Here is a 15,967-nt window from a genome sequence, read left to right as displayed (position 1 = left end):
GAAGCTTTGTAGGTGGAATTCTTTCCCATTCTTGCTTGATGTACAACTTCATTTGCTCAACAGTCCGGGATATCCGTTGTCGTTTTTTTGCCCTTCATAATGTGCCACACATTTTCAGTGGGACACAGGTCTGGACTGCAGGCAGGCCAGTCTAGAACCCGCACTCTTTTACTACAAAGCCACGCTGTTGTAACACGTGCAGAATGTGGCTTGGCATTGTCTTGCTGAAATAAGCAGGGACATCCCTGAAAAAGACTTTGCTTGGATGGCAGCATATGTTGCTCCAAAACCTGTATGTACCTTTCAGCATTAATGCTGCCTTCACAGATGTGCAAGTTACCCATGCCATGGGCACTAACACACCCCCATACCATCAGAGATGCTGGCTTTTGAACTTTGCGTTGATAACAATCCGGACAGTCCTTTTCCTCTTTGGCCCAGAGGACACAACGTTCATGATTTCCGAAAACAATTTGAAATGTGGACTCGTCAGACCACAGGACACTTTTCCACTTTGTGTCAGTCCATCTCAGATGAGCTCGGGCCCAGAGAAGCCGGCGGCTTCTTTGCATGGCAGAGTTTTAACTTGCACTTGTAGATGGAGCGACGAACTGTGTTCACTGACAATGATTTTCTGAAGTGTTCCTGAGCCCATGTGGTAATATCTGTTACAGAATGATGTCAGTTTTTAATGCAGTGCCATTTGAAGGATCGAAGGTCATTCAATGTTGGTTTTCTGACTTGCCGCTTACTTGCAGAGACTTCTCCAGAGTCTTTTGATGACATTATGGACTGTAGATGATGAAATCCCTAAATTCCTTGCAATTGCACATTGAGAAACGTTGTTCTTAAACCGTTAGACTATTTGCTCATGCAGTTTTTCACAAAGTAGTGAACCTCGCCCCATCCTTGCTTGTGAACGACTGAGCCTTTCAGGGATTCTCCCTTTATACCCAATCATGACACTCAGCTGTTTCCAATTAACCTGTTCACCTGTGGAATGTTCCAAACAGGTGTTTTTTGAGCATTCTTTAACTTTCCCAGTCTTTTGTTGCCCCTGTCCCAACTTCTTTGGAACATGTCGCAGGCATCAAATTCAAAATGAGTGAATATTTGCAAAAAACAATAAAGTTAATCCGTTTGAACATTAAATATCTTGTGTTTGTAGTGTATTCAATTGAATATAGGTTGAAAAGGGTTTGCAAATCATCATATTCTGTTTTTATTTATGTTTTACACAACATCCCAACTTCATTGAAATTGGGGTTGTAATTCATGTTGTATTTTTGTCCAACATGGTAAACTCAACAAATAAATATAACATTTTCAGAGAAATTGCCATACTTAAGTTTGTTACCTGTAGAGGATGTGTTAACTTATTTTAACTTAGAAAATCAACTAAACATGTCATTTGACCATGGCTATTCAAACTTTTGCATATGAATAAATCTCCTCTTCTATTAATAAACACAAATGTGATATTAATTGGAAATTCAGAATCACTTTTGTAAGAATATTTAAAAATTGTTTAATTGAGCCACAAATCAGAAATAATTGATAGAAAACTACAACTTGATTGTTACCACAAGGTTAAATCTAAGTGCTGAACTACACTCACTTTTCATTGAATGATAGGGAAGCATGGCAGAGATTCCTTAAAAAGAAAAAGTCATGGCTGTCAACATGGATGGTGGTCACATTAGGCTGTGTCTGTCCCACCAGATGAAGCATGAGATATAGTAACCATGGACTGGTCAAGTGTTTGGTTCCCAGGAATAATAAGCATGCCTCTAGGTGTTTCACAGAGGGGTGCCTGTAATTCAATGCGTCTCAGGAAAGCAAACTATAAGCAACGATGTCTCTGTCACTATATTTTCCCATGTCTCCTATGGGAATGATAAATGCCCACATGCCAGGGTTGCTCTGCATGTCTTAACAGGAATTCGAGAGCGTTTTAATACTGTTTTGATTATGATCTACTGACAGTTTTATCTTTCCACCCCCATTAACAGAAATCTCTAAGGAATGTCTGAGGTTAGGAATCATCATTAGTGTTTACATACAGAACTAGCGTCCATCGGGTCCCTAAGGGAGGTTACATCATTATCAGTACATCTCAAAGCACGGACAGTGAATCAAACATCAGACTTTCATGGGGCTAACATGATTATATGATTAAACTTGATTAAAAACTCATCTTGCTTATTTTGGTCTAATTTATTTTTATTTATTTATCATTTTTATATTATGTTTAGTAATTTTCAGTTTGGTTGTGGAAGTGCATTATACTACAGTACTTTCCAAATAAATAAGATCAACTATCTTTTTTAAAGTGCACTAAATGTGTCATGTTTCCGAAGTCAATGAGCAATTGTGTAAAATAGTCATCTCAATAGCTCTATCACATAGTGTTTTTATATATTTTTAACAAAGTCTTCTTAAAGGTATACTTTTCCAGGTAATGTAATTTACAATCCTTGAATGGCTTTTTTATTATTCAGTTAAATTTGTTTTTATTCTAATTTTGCATTTAAACAATCAGTAGATCATGTAATTAATGATATAATTCATAGTGACAGCCCTGGACTTAAACAGTAGAAGGAGAGCCAATACTAGCATGTGACCAGTCTACATGCCTAGAATCAAAATTTGAAAATCCAATTATAAAATGAAAAGAAGCATTAAATAATTGCGAATGAGTGAAAAGCAACTTTCTTTTGCTGTTTCTTATTGATTTCAAGCAGATGTTTGGTCTACGCTACAGATGGTTTTCCTTGGTTTCGGTAATTAAGTATGCAGGGCTTCCTCGTGGTGCTGCCGTCCAGCTGCTATGCCCTATTGTCTACCAAAATGCTGGTTTGTCTTATGTGTATGTGTTAGAGAGGGGGTGCACACACTGGTAGGAGACCAAGGCTTCTCCTCCTCTGTCCAGACTTCTGCAGGGCAGTCAGGAGGCTCGCCAGCAATTAACTGAAGCAACGACATAACCTCCTGTTGATGGGGGGTGCCAAACAACCCCTTAACAGAAGAGGAGTGAATGGGTCTGCAAGTGACAGCTGACTGACGAGCAGGAAAGTGCTTTTGTTAAATAACATGCGAGCTCGGCCTTCTGTTGGCGTGGGTGTAAAGTAGGTCTGGAGCCTAAACTGAAGCATGACCCCAGGGCTTAACACACCGGATGTCAAGACCAGAGCTGCCTCCCTGACTGACATAGTTTAGCGCCTGGCTTCCGCACACGTTTGACTCCATCCTGACCTGCTTCTTTCAGAGCTGTTTTCAGTTGAGGACAGGCTACTGATAGAACTAAGTCACACTTGATAATGGTACATGCAATTTGACCAGGGTTGCCCAAAGTTTTGACTATAACTGTATGTTTAAAATAAGATTTTTATCTTACATTTGTTAATACTTTGGTTTTATCATTACCAAAGCCACAGTGTGTGGTAATTGCAGTGGTTAAGAGTCAAAATGAACTTGTTATTCCATCTAGGGGATATTATGTTGATCATATTGCAATTGAGAACAGTTATTTTTGATGATTAATTGAGTGATCGAAGTATTAAAAAAGCAAGCCATTCTTTGCCTTTCATCAATTATAGAACATGTTATTGGAAAAAAAAGCTAAGGTTTTTAAAGAGATGTCGCTGAATGTAGAAAAAAGGAAAAAAGAAAAAAAAACTGCATGTATTATCATGCAAACTGCCAAGTAATTATCACTGATTTATCAAGAATCTAAATGCTCATCTAGTGTTGTAAATCTAGTGTAATTAAATAATCTGAACAGCGCTAATTCCATCCATATTCAAGCACAGAGTGGTGAACAAGCAGTACAATACGTCAGGTTACAGTACCATCAGTAAACTAGACTCAAAGGCTCAACTGTAAATACAGTACAATAATTATGCTGCACAAGCCAGTATGATAACGACTTCAGAGGGGTCAATTATACGCATGAACCATGATACATATGGTGTGGCAGATGTGCATTTTTGTAGAATACAAAAGTCTTGTTAAATATTGAAGTATTACTATCAAACCACAAAGGACACATTTAGCAGATGAGATGTCATCTTACATCATTGTGGCTTTCACAACCATTGCATAATTCCTCTTGTGAACCAACTGCTCCCTCGGACCGATTATGATTCTTCTTGCTATCATTATTATAATTTTTTCCTGTTTTTTGTTATTGTTCTATTTCTTATTTCCACTCTTGCCTCTATTTCCAATGAATGTTCTGATCAGGAGACATGGACATTTTACCCTTCTTGCACCCCTGCTGTCTTGGATCTTCATTCAATTGTTTAACCTTCTCATATTAAGTTAAAGCAGTGTGCTCAGGGCATAGGGAGGAGACATGCGGACACTCAGGGACCTGCTGTTGATAATGGTGTTGTCTCTTTGTTGTCATGGCAAAGGCCTATTTGACATCTGCTCTAGTAGATATAGTACCTTAGCTTAACTTCTGACCTCTTAACTGCCCAAAGGTTACATTAATTTTATAGTGTCATGAGTCTATTTATTTTTTTACTTGACAGGGCTCTGAACATTGTGGTCTTGAACTCTTGCCCTTAACAGTGGTGAGGGAGAAAATGTATATAGATAGGAACATATTATTCAAAGGGGAATTGACAAATAACTGCCATAAGAAAACTTTGTTAATCTGCAGTTGCCATTAAAGCAATTCCCTGATCTCAAGTACATCTTAAAGCTTAATCTTTGTCATTTCAAATCTGTCTTGCTCTGAGGCATAAGTGCTTGATTTCTTGCTTCCTTTGCCACATGTCTGCTTTTTATATATTTGCGTTGGTGGTAAAACTCATAAAGGGAAAGAGGAAAGTGAAGAGACGGGATGAAAGAAGCAGACAGGCAGACGCAGATGAGTCTTGTTTGGCTTCAGCAGCAGCTGTTCTCAACTGCTACCATTAATTTGACCCTTGGACCACTCTCTGTCTCTTTCAGTGCAAGAGCACATGGGCCTCAAATCAATGTAGTGAGGGAGAGAGAGAGAAAATGTTGAGCTGTGTGGGTCTGATAACAGGCAGACCAGCTGCTCCAAACCCAAAGGCTCTTCTTAGGTCTAATCCTCAGGCTTAATAGCCACTTGTGTCAAAGTTGACAACACAGATATATTGACTAACGAATTGGTTAGCTGATAACTTAAATGTACTTGTTTGTTGTCCTGTATTTCTAAACTGAACAGGGCACATAATACTTTCATCAAAGCTTTGGTATTGTACCACAGGTGTCTACTGGCAACCCACAGTGAGGCAGACTGTATATCGTCAAGTTTCCTCTCCACTCAGTATTAAATAGGGAGGGATGAGCCATGATATGATATTATTATGGTACAATTCTATTGCGATTCTTAAAGATACGTGACATGCTGAGTGTTGTGAAAAGACATTGTAATTATATATTGATTGTTATACCCCCTACCCATGCTACACAGACATATATCGCTTTTGTCGGAAGAAAACCTTGTATCTCCATTTTTGTCGTTTTTCAGTATTTGATGTAATTTGAAAATGTTTGTTGCTCTTTACATTGTTTGTCAATTTCATGACATTTGGACCAAAAGAAATGGCCGAAAATTACTTGAAAAAAACTCTGGTTCCATTGACTTACATTAAAATTAAAGTAGGTTTTTTTCTTCTCCTTAAAGTTCTAATTTTGGACATGCAAGATTTTCTTCTGACAACAGCAATATGCAGGTGGGATGATGCTGTTTTCTCTCACTGGTTAATCTTAGAGACACTGCCAGGCAGACTGCTGAATCCTGATCCATTGACACCTGGCATTAATACCAGTAGTACTTGATTATTTGTCTGTGGTCATTTTATGTGATACACAACATATGCTATTGCCAAAGGCACATTTGTAAACCAGTGACATTTGGGGACTTCCATACCTAACATGACCTAAACATACTTCCAATCAGACATTAGTCCATGATCAAAATCTGGGAAAGAACTGAACAGCTCTCACTACTGAGTTCCAAACTGCCTGTTAAATTCATGGATTATCTGAGCACATGCGCAGTGGCATGCATCAGCTGGAGTGGTGTAAAGCACATTGTAATTGGACTCTGGAGAAGTGGGAACATGTTGGAATAATGAGTCACACTTCACAATCTGGCAGTCTGACAGGTAAATCTGTGTTTGGGTGATGTCAGAAGAATGCTACCTACTAGAAGGCATAGTGCAAACTCTAAAGTTTGATGCAAGAGGACCAATCATCTTGGGCTGTTCTTTATAGTTTGTACTAGGCCCCTTAGTTCCAGATGCAAGAGGGGAAATTCTAGTGAATTGTGTGCTTTCAACTTTTTGACAGCAATTTGGGCAAAACACTTTTTAGGTTACAGCTTGACGGTAATCTGGGCAAAAATCGAGGCCTATGAACAAAAGTTTTGCCACATTTGTGTGAACAAACTTCACTGGCCTGCACAGATCCATATTCTCAACCCCATCAAGACTTTTTAGTGTGAACTGGAATGCAAACTGTGAGCCAGGCCTAATTGTCCAACATCTTTGCCCAAGCTCACTAATGCAAGGGTGTCCAACCTTATCTGCAGAGGGCCAGTGTGGCTGCAGGTTTTCACTCCAACAAAGCAAGAAATCACCTGATTAAACAAGTGGAATCAGGTGCGCTCCAGCTTGTTTGGAGTAAAAACCTGCAGCTACACTGGCCCTTTGTGGATAAAATTGGACACGTCCACACTAATGGTTTTGTGGCTGAATGGAAGCCTTTCCAGAAGAGTGGAGCCCGTGTAGAGGATCAACTCCATATTAATCCATGATATATGAATGAGATGTTCTGCCAGCACAGATAGATGTGATGTTCTGGTGTCTGCATACTTTTGGCCATGTAGTGTAGAGTAACGCCTTTCTGTGATCTGTTGAGATAAGGTCATGCAGAGAAACTATGCAGAACTTTTGAAATGAGTTCACACTGCTTAATTCAGTCTGACAGAATGTGGCAGAGTAGATCTGTCCCATTGGGGCTTGCATGGTCCTGTTTCAGCTCATTAAAGGCAGCTTTTAGCTGTGGCCTCACTATCAGTTTGGCAACTCTGCTGCCTTTGCTAGAGAAATCTCCAAAGCTCTTGTTAGTCCCTAATGAGGCGTCCAGTTGATTACTGTGGAGTCGGAGGCACAAACGTGGTGGAACATCCTGTTTGTCTCTGAGCTGTTCCACTGCAGGAGGCCTTGTGTTGCTCAAACAGCTCCACTGCTCTAGTATTGTGCCTTCGTGTTTGGGTTTCCGTGCCATTCCCAAGTTACCCAAACAAGAGGCTTTTTGTTCCACTCTTTTATGGCCATATCTTGTACTCTGCCTGTCTCTCTCTCTCTCTCTCTCTCTCTCTCTCTCTCTCTCTCTCTCTCTCTCTCTCTCTCTATCTATCTATCTGGTTCTCTCTTTCTCACTGACTCTCGTTCCCACTCCCTTTCTTCTTCTGTTGGCTGTGGTGATCCAGCACGAATTCCTAAATATTTAAAGAGTGCAATTAGCCTCACACCTGATGCCATCAAGAGAAAAGCCCTTTATGATGGCTCTTGGAATGTGCAGTAGAAGAATGTGCTTTTTAGTTACCTGCCACAGAGTAAGCATATCCATGCACTTTCATGCTTATGTCTGCATGATACATTACTTTCTATGATTTTGTTAAGTCTTGTACTGGTTGTGATGCTTACATGCATTGGTTACACTCTATATCAAACAGTCCGCTGGACATCTGAATACATTTTTCTTTTTTGTAGATGGCTGAGGAAACTTTAATCTGCCTGTGGAGATTACCTATTGTGTGAATAAAAGCAATACCATGTACTATTAGGGATGAGTGACATGATCAGATGATGTGATTGTTATGATAATTTACACCACGATAAACTATTCTGAGCATATTGTTGATATATTCAGTTGTTAAAGAACACTGACCAAGTGCACGTTTCCTTAAAAAGAGATTTAAGAGAGGTTTCCCTGTGGAGTAGTTCTGTAATGTTTTGATCTATTATGTGTTTGAATCTAGGTGAAGATTAGAGTACTCAAGAGTGTAATGCTCAGATAAATTAAATACTGTAATATGTATGTATATTTCATTTACATACGAAAATGTCTTGAAGTATTGTGATATATGTTTTCTATATTGTTCTCCCCTGTTTACTGCAGGACATAAACAAAGCATTTGGCAAACATGCCAAAAAATGGCTCTGCTGAGTATAGCCTGACAGATACCTCAGTTAGATGATGATATCAGTTTTTTTGCTCTATGTCAGCAAAAATACAGGCAATATTGTGACAATTAGAACTGGAAATATTAGTCATGGCATCACAGGGAATCCCAGTGATGGGGTGAAACCTTGGTTGCACTACTGAGAAGCCCAGTATGAGTCACCCCCTGTTTTAGCAATATGACAATCTGAACCAATGAATTTGTACACAAAACGCCTTTATGCATATAATAACAAAAACATAGTCTTTAGAATATAGCCCCAATACATTTCTTTTTTCTGAAGTAAAGAAAAAGAAGAGTTAAGCAAAACCACAATGTTAAAGAACTCTGGATAGCTCCACCCCTCAGTACCATGAGTTTCTACTGTTTATTTGATTTTAATAAGTGGAACTGTTGAGGATTTAATATCATATCTGTCAGTAGAGCACAGTTTATCTAAAACTATTGGGTTATAAAATCAGCATCAGTATCAGCCACAAAACTTTCACATCTGTCGGGCTCTACTTGCTTTTGCTTGATGGCAAATTGAAATTTATGAAAATAGTGCCTTTAACAAACACCTCACTGACTCTTATGTGCAGTTTCTTTACAATACTGCAGAACCGAGGCCTGTTTACTTCAGAAGATCTATTTCTCAGTGTCCTTACTGCTCACTGTTTCCATGAGATCATTCAGAGCTTTGCGCTCCTCACTTTCAGCTCTATCAGTGCCATACAGTGAAAACAACCCGCTCATTCAGTCCATCATGCCGTTGTTTTGCATCAACCCACACAATAGACGTCAAAGTAACAAGGGAATGTGAAACATCCCCCACAGCTTGGGATATCTACCCTGTGGTCCACTCAACTGTAGTTCTAGTAGAGAAACACACAAAACATCCACAATAACTAGCGTTTACACATGACATTCCTGGATCTGAGAGCTGAAGAGGAGCAAAGAAAGGTCACTCCTGTGTTTAATCAAGCTTAGCATAAAAATGAAGCGCTTATCTGTGTCCCTGTGCTTACGGTTAAACTCTCACTGTTGATTTCTGCAGTAGCCACACAGGAGAGGCCTTATCATAATTCAATTTGGTTACCATGGTGAACTAAATCCCCCTAAATTGGAAAGCCTTCCTTGAACCTACCTCAGAGTGAGTCAGGGGGGTACCTCCCGCTGACTTGGCTGTCAATCATGTATGTATTTCTACACTTGGCTTTTTAAAAGTGGGCTGACATTTACAATAATGTAGATGCACCTCTCCTGTTTTTTAAACACTGGTGTCAAAAGCAGAAACCAGGCTAACTTTTGTCTGCTGGCCTGTTGTAATGAATCAGAAGTGTTCCCTGTGAACAACAGGGAATTTGGATGAAACTTGCCATTTTGAGTCGTCCCTGCTAGAAAAACCACCATAGACCAGCAAATGTTCTGTGTTGGATGCTGGTATTCTGGGCAACCAGCATGACCATGTTGGGTGATTAGCTAAACCAGCACCAGACCAGCATGGACCAGCTTAGATAAGCACAGAATTCATTAAGGTCTATGCTACTTTTTTTGGCAGTTCTCTAGTATGAAATGAAAGCGCAATTGGTTGCTTGAAAAAGAATGATAAACAGCCCGAATTTTATATGTGCTTTATGCATTTTTTCTTTGAGACGATAATAAAATTGAACTGTTTTGCTTGTATTTGTGAGTGGGTATCTGTATTTCACTGAGCCAATTAGAAACTCAAGTGCCTTAAAGTGAGCACGTTGCCAAGAACACATTAAGGGTGTGATGGAGTAGGCAGCACCTGCGCAGCTACGTCCAGAAACAGTGGAAATATATTTCTTTGATTGTCTAACATATTGGCACATTGTCCACTAAGGAGAAAAACCCTCCAGTGTTGTACCAGTTAGCAGCAACATGCTGCTTCTGTTACAAACCCTTTTTTTTAGCTTTTTGAATAATAAAGTCTTCAAATGTCTTCCTATGCTTGCTGCTAATTTGCTACAGATTTTTTAGGTCTCTTACCACCAGAGCTATTACCTAAAAGAGCCTCCAGCTGTATGTTCATTTTAGCCAAAATACTTTTGTTTTCCTTTCCAGTGGTTAACCATGTATCCAATCCTTGACTCTTATGGATACTCAGAATTTTCAAAATTAGTAAGAATGCACATCCTTATTAACCTCTTAACATCCCAGGCTTGTTGCATACATAGGCTTATTATTGAGTACCTACAAGGACTTCAGTGCAAACTTAACTGTTAGTTTAGCTGTTTGTAGATTACAGAAGTGTGTAATAAAACATTTTGCCCACTGGAAGGCCCTTGGCCTATTAAAGGTTTAATAGCTAGCCAAATAGGAAGTTACATAACATGTTCTCAGGTAGTCAGTTACTTGACTAAGATGAAACCCTTTGAAGCCACCTTGAGTATCAGTCAGAATATTATTACTATTATTATTATTATTATTATTATTATTATTATTATATCCATTTGATGTTGTCCCATAGTTCTGATCTGAACAGAAAGCGAGACTATGGTTTAATGCTTGGCTCAGTGTTAGCATGGCATGCCTATGAATACAGCTGTGTAGAGATTTTTTACATCGGCTCATACTAATTGGTCTCCTCTCATCAAGCATTTGCATAAATCACACGCTCTGGTTCTTAAGTGATCTTGCACAGTCTTTGACCTTGCTCAATTTTGGCAAAGCACCAGGACCGAATAAACAGTATAAAGTGATTCATAGTCAAATTTCCCTTCCTTGATGACCATTTCTCCCTGAATCCATTTTGGATTGCTGATTATGAGCAACACTTTGAGAGATCAGGGATGTGGAGTGCTCCAGATGAGGTCAGCATTAGAGAAAGTATTTTTAACACAACTTGATGGAAAATAATGTAACACTCTTTGTAGTCTTTGTTTTAGTTTACACAAACACACATCTGTTTTCCCATATTTGTGGAGCATTTCCTTTGACTTCTGTATTAGCGTGGCATACTAATTACTATCCTCAGTAATCAAAAGGGAAATCGTTCTTGCTATTTTGCTACTATTTCCTTTTCAGATAAAAGACATTTTTGGTGAAAGTGCAAATTTGCTCATATGGACTATAATTAATATCAATATTGCTATATAAGTATCATCAATGAAAGTTTTCATTTAACACTGTAAAAGTTGTCCTAAAATGAAAAATATAATATTTTCCTCATATTGAGGACATTTAGTCTCAGTGTGCTTAATACATAGTTACACACATACATGCACATACAGACTCAGGCACTGCCCGTGGTATTTAAATCTATTTAAAAGCATAAGCTGTGATTTGGTCATTCTGAGGGACCAGAAATACAATGCTTAATTAACACTTGGCCTCTGGCTCAGCAGCCTCTGTCTGTGTAGTGCGTTTACCTCTGCAGCCTCCCGTCTCATCAGGAGCTCACTATTCAATGTCTCCATCATACACTCCCACACTAAGAACCACTGATTTTATGGAGCTGTCTCCTTCCTCAGCTACTGTCTACTCTCTCTTTCCTCAGCTACTGTCTTTCCTCAGCCACTCTCTCTTTCCTCAGCTGCTCTCTTTCCTCAGCCACTCTCTCTTTCCTCATCTGCTCTCCCCACTGTCTTCTCTCTCTCTGTATCAGTCCATGAGGAATCCCTGTGCCCTGGTGACCCAAGAAGACCTAGGTAACTGTATAGTAAGTTTTTTCTTACTGTGGTGTAAGAGAAATTCTTTTGAAAGTGAAGATTTGAAAAGTTTTATCAATACTCTGTTTTTGTGAAATAATGGGATTACCAAGGACCATTGTTTGTCTGTTAATCTTGAATTTTTCACTGTAAAGGGCACCAAAACAACAAAACAGGTTTTATGAAATTTTCTTATGGCAGCCAACACTGGGGACACATGAATGGAGTTGTTTTGCAATTCTTTGTTGTAAATAATGTGAGCCAGAAAAGTGCACTCACGCTGTATGTGAATGCTGCTGGTACACTTATATTAAAATATTGTAGCATCATTATGCATGATTCATTGTGCTAAATAGTGAGTTGCCTTTATTTTTGATGTAGCTACTTACAAAAATAAAAAATACCAGGTTGGCTCATCAAATAGCAATTAATGTAATTTATATGGCTAGTATAAAGCTGCTAAGTTAAAAAAAGATTGACCATAAGCAAATTGACTAAAGTAAAGTAATCAAGTAATGATTGTGCATCCCTAGCTAGCATGTTAGTGGTTGGTAGAGAGCAAATGAAAATGTAGAGTGAGAAGTGGGTCGAAGCTCAGAGGTCGAAATTTGGAGGGTGAAGGGGGATTCTTCAAGCTTGGCTTGGGAAAATGCTAAATCCCCTGCCAGGTGACAGCTCACCTCAGCAAGCAACTGACAATTCACAGTTCTCAAGTTGTTCTTTAATTGTGTTCTTTTTGTTATTTGTTTTCTTTTTATTTGTCTCATAAATGCTTACATCTTTACATTTCAGTGTAAAAAAGAGTGGTGGCCTCAAGGCCATGTGTTCAGCTTCTCTATTTAGGGATCACGATTGAGCCACATTGAATGTTGAACTGAATCCATACACCCTGTCTTCACTATAGGCTTTTTTATGTTCATTTATTTCTGAAAAGGTTTTAAATAGGTCACGTTTTCCTGGGAAAGTAAATGGAATCTAACTTTAAAACTCATTTAATGTACACATTTGGATCATATGTTTACGTTGCATCTTTGATAGTATATTTGTACCATGGGGGGACTTAAAGGCAGGCTGGCAGTCATGGGGGTTGGCCTTCATGCTTGACTGCCTCTGTTATATGAATGTATGTATGTACAAGGTGTGTATTTGTTTGCATGGATGTTCGTTCACGAGGGTATGAGTGCGTGCGTGTGTGTTTTCAAAGACGGGGGTGGATGCCCGCCCAGGGGGCTTTTTATTATTCATGAGGTGGGCTGGGAAAAGGCAAAGTGGGCGGCGACAGATGGGATTCTGTGTTTGCTGTGTGTGTGAACCAGAAAGAATGTGAGAGAGAGAGAGAGAGAGAGAGAGAGAGAGAGAGAAAAGAGGGAGCGCTCAACATACACAGCTAGAGGGATGCTCCACCAGAGGATAGCGGCATCATTAGCACGCGCACGCGCCGCTCTATTACCGCGTTCTACTCCAGGAGACAATAAGACACAGTGACACATACTTGGAATTTAAACCGGTGTCATAAATCACCGCACCGGCTCTAGCACATGAGGACTTATTTTAGTGCCGCTGAAAATGCCTCATGCACTGGTCCAGGTCAGACTGACCAATACCTACCACTACAAGCTCATATGAGAGGTAATTTCTTTTTCTTTTGTACCTATGTTCTCATTCTGAGTTGGCTAAGATATATTACATCAACACAGTTTGTTGACAAACATGAGTAAACTGAAGGACTAAATGTAATATATGTAATTCATATAGAAATGATGCCCTCATTTGAAAATGAGTGTTTCAGTCAAATTGAAAAGCACTAGCACTGGAGGCTAGTAATTGCCCCTTTCATTGCTAGAAAAAGAGAAAAGGGGGGAGTGAGAGAAAGACATACAGGGAGAGCTTGACATGCTCACAGCTTTTATTCATTTTAACATGTGATCTTTTCTCCATGCATGTCCATCCTACCACGCTGTGCTTTCACAAATGCCACACGTTTTGTTGTCTGCCATTTACCTCATGGATTTAGCATCATTTGAGTAATTGTTGAAGCTCTAAGCAAGAACCCTTTTGTAACATTGTGCCTTTACAGCCTCAAGCATTTGTGTTGGACTTTCTGTGTTTGATATCTATCTCACTGACAAAAGACTGTCGGTGTATAATTGTGTGCCTTTGAGCAGTGCTAGTCATTTGTCACGCTGGCTACACATCTCTCTAATGATGCGCTTTTGAGCACTTTTGAAAGGACGTCAGCTGCTGGGCTCGGATGATAATGTATGATGTATGTTATATGTTAAATGCTGTGAGTGGTGGGTCATAGATATTACTGTAAGTTAAACAGAGGTGTTACATAGACAGCCAGGCTCTTCCCAAGCCAATTCAGTCAGACACTCATTGATGAGTTCGTCTGAAACAGACGAGTGGAATTATCGATCGCTCTCATTGGTTCAGATCTACATGTTGCGCTCATGGGCCTCATAATCTACAGCTTTTCTGCTTTCTCTCTTAATGCCAAGGATTCCCCTCACGTTGCACTCAGAAGTGTGGACAGCCTGCTCAAATTGACCCGAGATTTGATGATTAGAGTGGTCTAATTCAGCTGCGTAAAGCGGCCAGATTCAGATTCAGATTCAGATACTGATTCACAGTGTTGGTATCGGGTTGAGATCAGTAGAAAGTGCAAGATTGTGTAACAGAGAAAAGAATGTATGAAACATCTCCAAAGTGCTTGTATTGCAACATAATGTAAAGCGAAGCAAAGTAGGTAATGTGATAACAGTAGCCACAAGTAGTCTAACACTGGCATAAGTATGAAACTAGAATAAGAGTGATCCATTAATTTTCTGATCACATATGAAAATAAGTTAATGCCCCATCTACACGGAATACACTTTTATTTTCTACATTTCAGAAAACGAAATAAAACACAGCCCACATCTTGTGTTTTATTTTTTCCCAGTATGTTAAATTAAGCAAACAAAAAGTAATTTTTATTAAAATAATTATTTATTATTAAAAAAGGACAAAAATGAGCTGACAATAAATAAGAACACACACACACAGACACACACTTTATAAAATGACTACAGTATGTACAGTTTGTCTCCACATATCCAACATCTTCAGCAATAACGAAAGGTTGGTCATCCAAAGTGATCATTTTTTAATTATACTTTGCGAGCAGGGAGTTTCCTTTCTGCTTCTGTTGTTTTGCTGTATTCTGTTTATCAAGCTGAATGTTTTCAAATGGTGTATTAAACCCTTAATGGAGAAATTATTGGGTGCTGTATCCCCTGATGACTGTGAAATGGTTTAGCATAGTTGACGTTCAGAAAAACAATGTTTTCAATTACTGTTTCTAATTTTCATTACATTTAAAGTTATTTGTAAACTGTTATATTTTGACACTTTGTTATAGGCTTGTTTCTGGTTTTATTGAAAGTGTTCTACCTTTTTCTCTTTTACCCTAAAACTGAAAAAGTGCATTTTTTTCCCATTTTCAGCTTTTTGGTGACTGAGATTTTGGAGTACACATGCTGGGTAGTTATCCCATCTTAAGGTTACTCTGCAAGATTTGGAGACCTCTCTAGTGGAAATAACATCTTGTAATGTCAGTTGTGCTTTAAACCCCTTCTCCAAGCATATGATGTTTGTGAGTACATTGAAAGAGTAGAAAGAAAACTCTGATGCCTCTGACTTTTATATTGCTTTTTTAGGCTTTACAGGGCGACTTGCAGCAGCGCATGCAAACTATTTTTAGCATTCTTTTTTCCTGCCTAAAAATTGCTCATTTTAAAGTTTCTAACGAAAAAATATTGCATCGGTGACAGAATCAGCTAATACTCATAGCTTCAGTATCGATATCGAAAAAGTACAGTAATCGTGTCATCTTTAGCACTGGCTGTCAGATTTCTCCATAGAAGTTGCCTCCATCACAAGTCCACATACCCACAGAGAAAGTGTGTGAGATCACACCTACTGACAGACATTCTTCTTGCTTGCATTTTACACATTTTAATTAGTACTTGTGGACCTGGCAGAAATGCCATGGAGACAGATCCTGTGAGGGCTTTTTTAAGTAGTACATCTGGATGTC

The 15,967-nt window shown here is 39.0% G+C and overlaps 1 protein-coding gene across 19 annotated transcripts in view; it reads left to right on the top strand.

Moving 5' to 3' along the window:
• nfasca (neurofascin homolog (chicken) a) overlaps positions 1 to 15,967 on the top strand; it is a 137,486-nt gene that overhangs the window by 17,832 nt on the left and 103,687 nt on the right. For 8 of the 19 annotated variants that reach the window (XR_005129296.1, XM_037532445.1, XM_037532449.1 and 5 more), the window contains exon 1: positions 13,246 to 13,515. The exons of 2 other annotated variants lie outside the window; for them this stretch is intronic. The gene's annotated coding sequence lies outside the window, so the exon portion shown is untranslated. Of the gene's footprint in view, positions 1 to 13,245; positions 13,516 to 15,967 lie in introns of those variants that run through there. 9 more of the 19 variants (XM_037532450.1, XM_037532458.1, XM_037532447.1 and 6 more) reach the window with 3 other exon arrangements.

The sequence above is a fragment of the Pygocentrus nattereri genome, chromosome 21 (genome assembly GCF_015220715.1).
Source record: "Pygocentrus nattereri isolate fPygNat1 chromosome 21, fPygNat1.pri, whole genome shotgun sequence".
NCBI lineage: Eukaryota > Metazoa > Chordata > Actinopteri > Characiformes > Serrasalmidae > Pygocentrus > Pygocentrus nattereri.
This window is presented reverse-complemented; position numbering and strand designations above follow the sequence as displayed.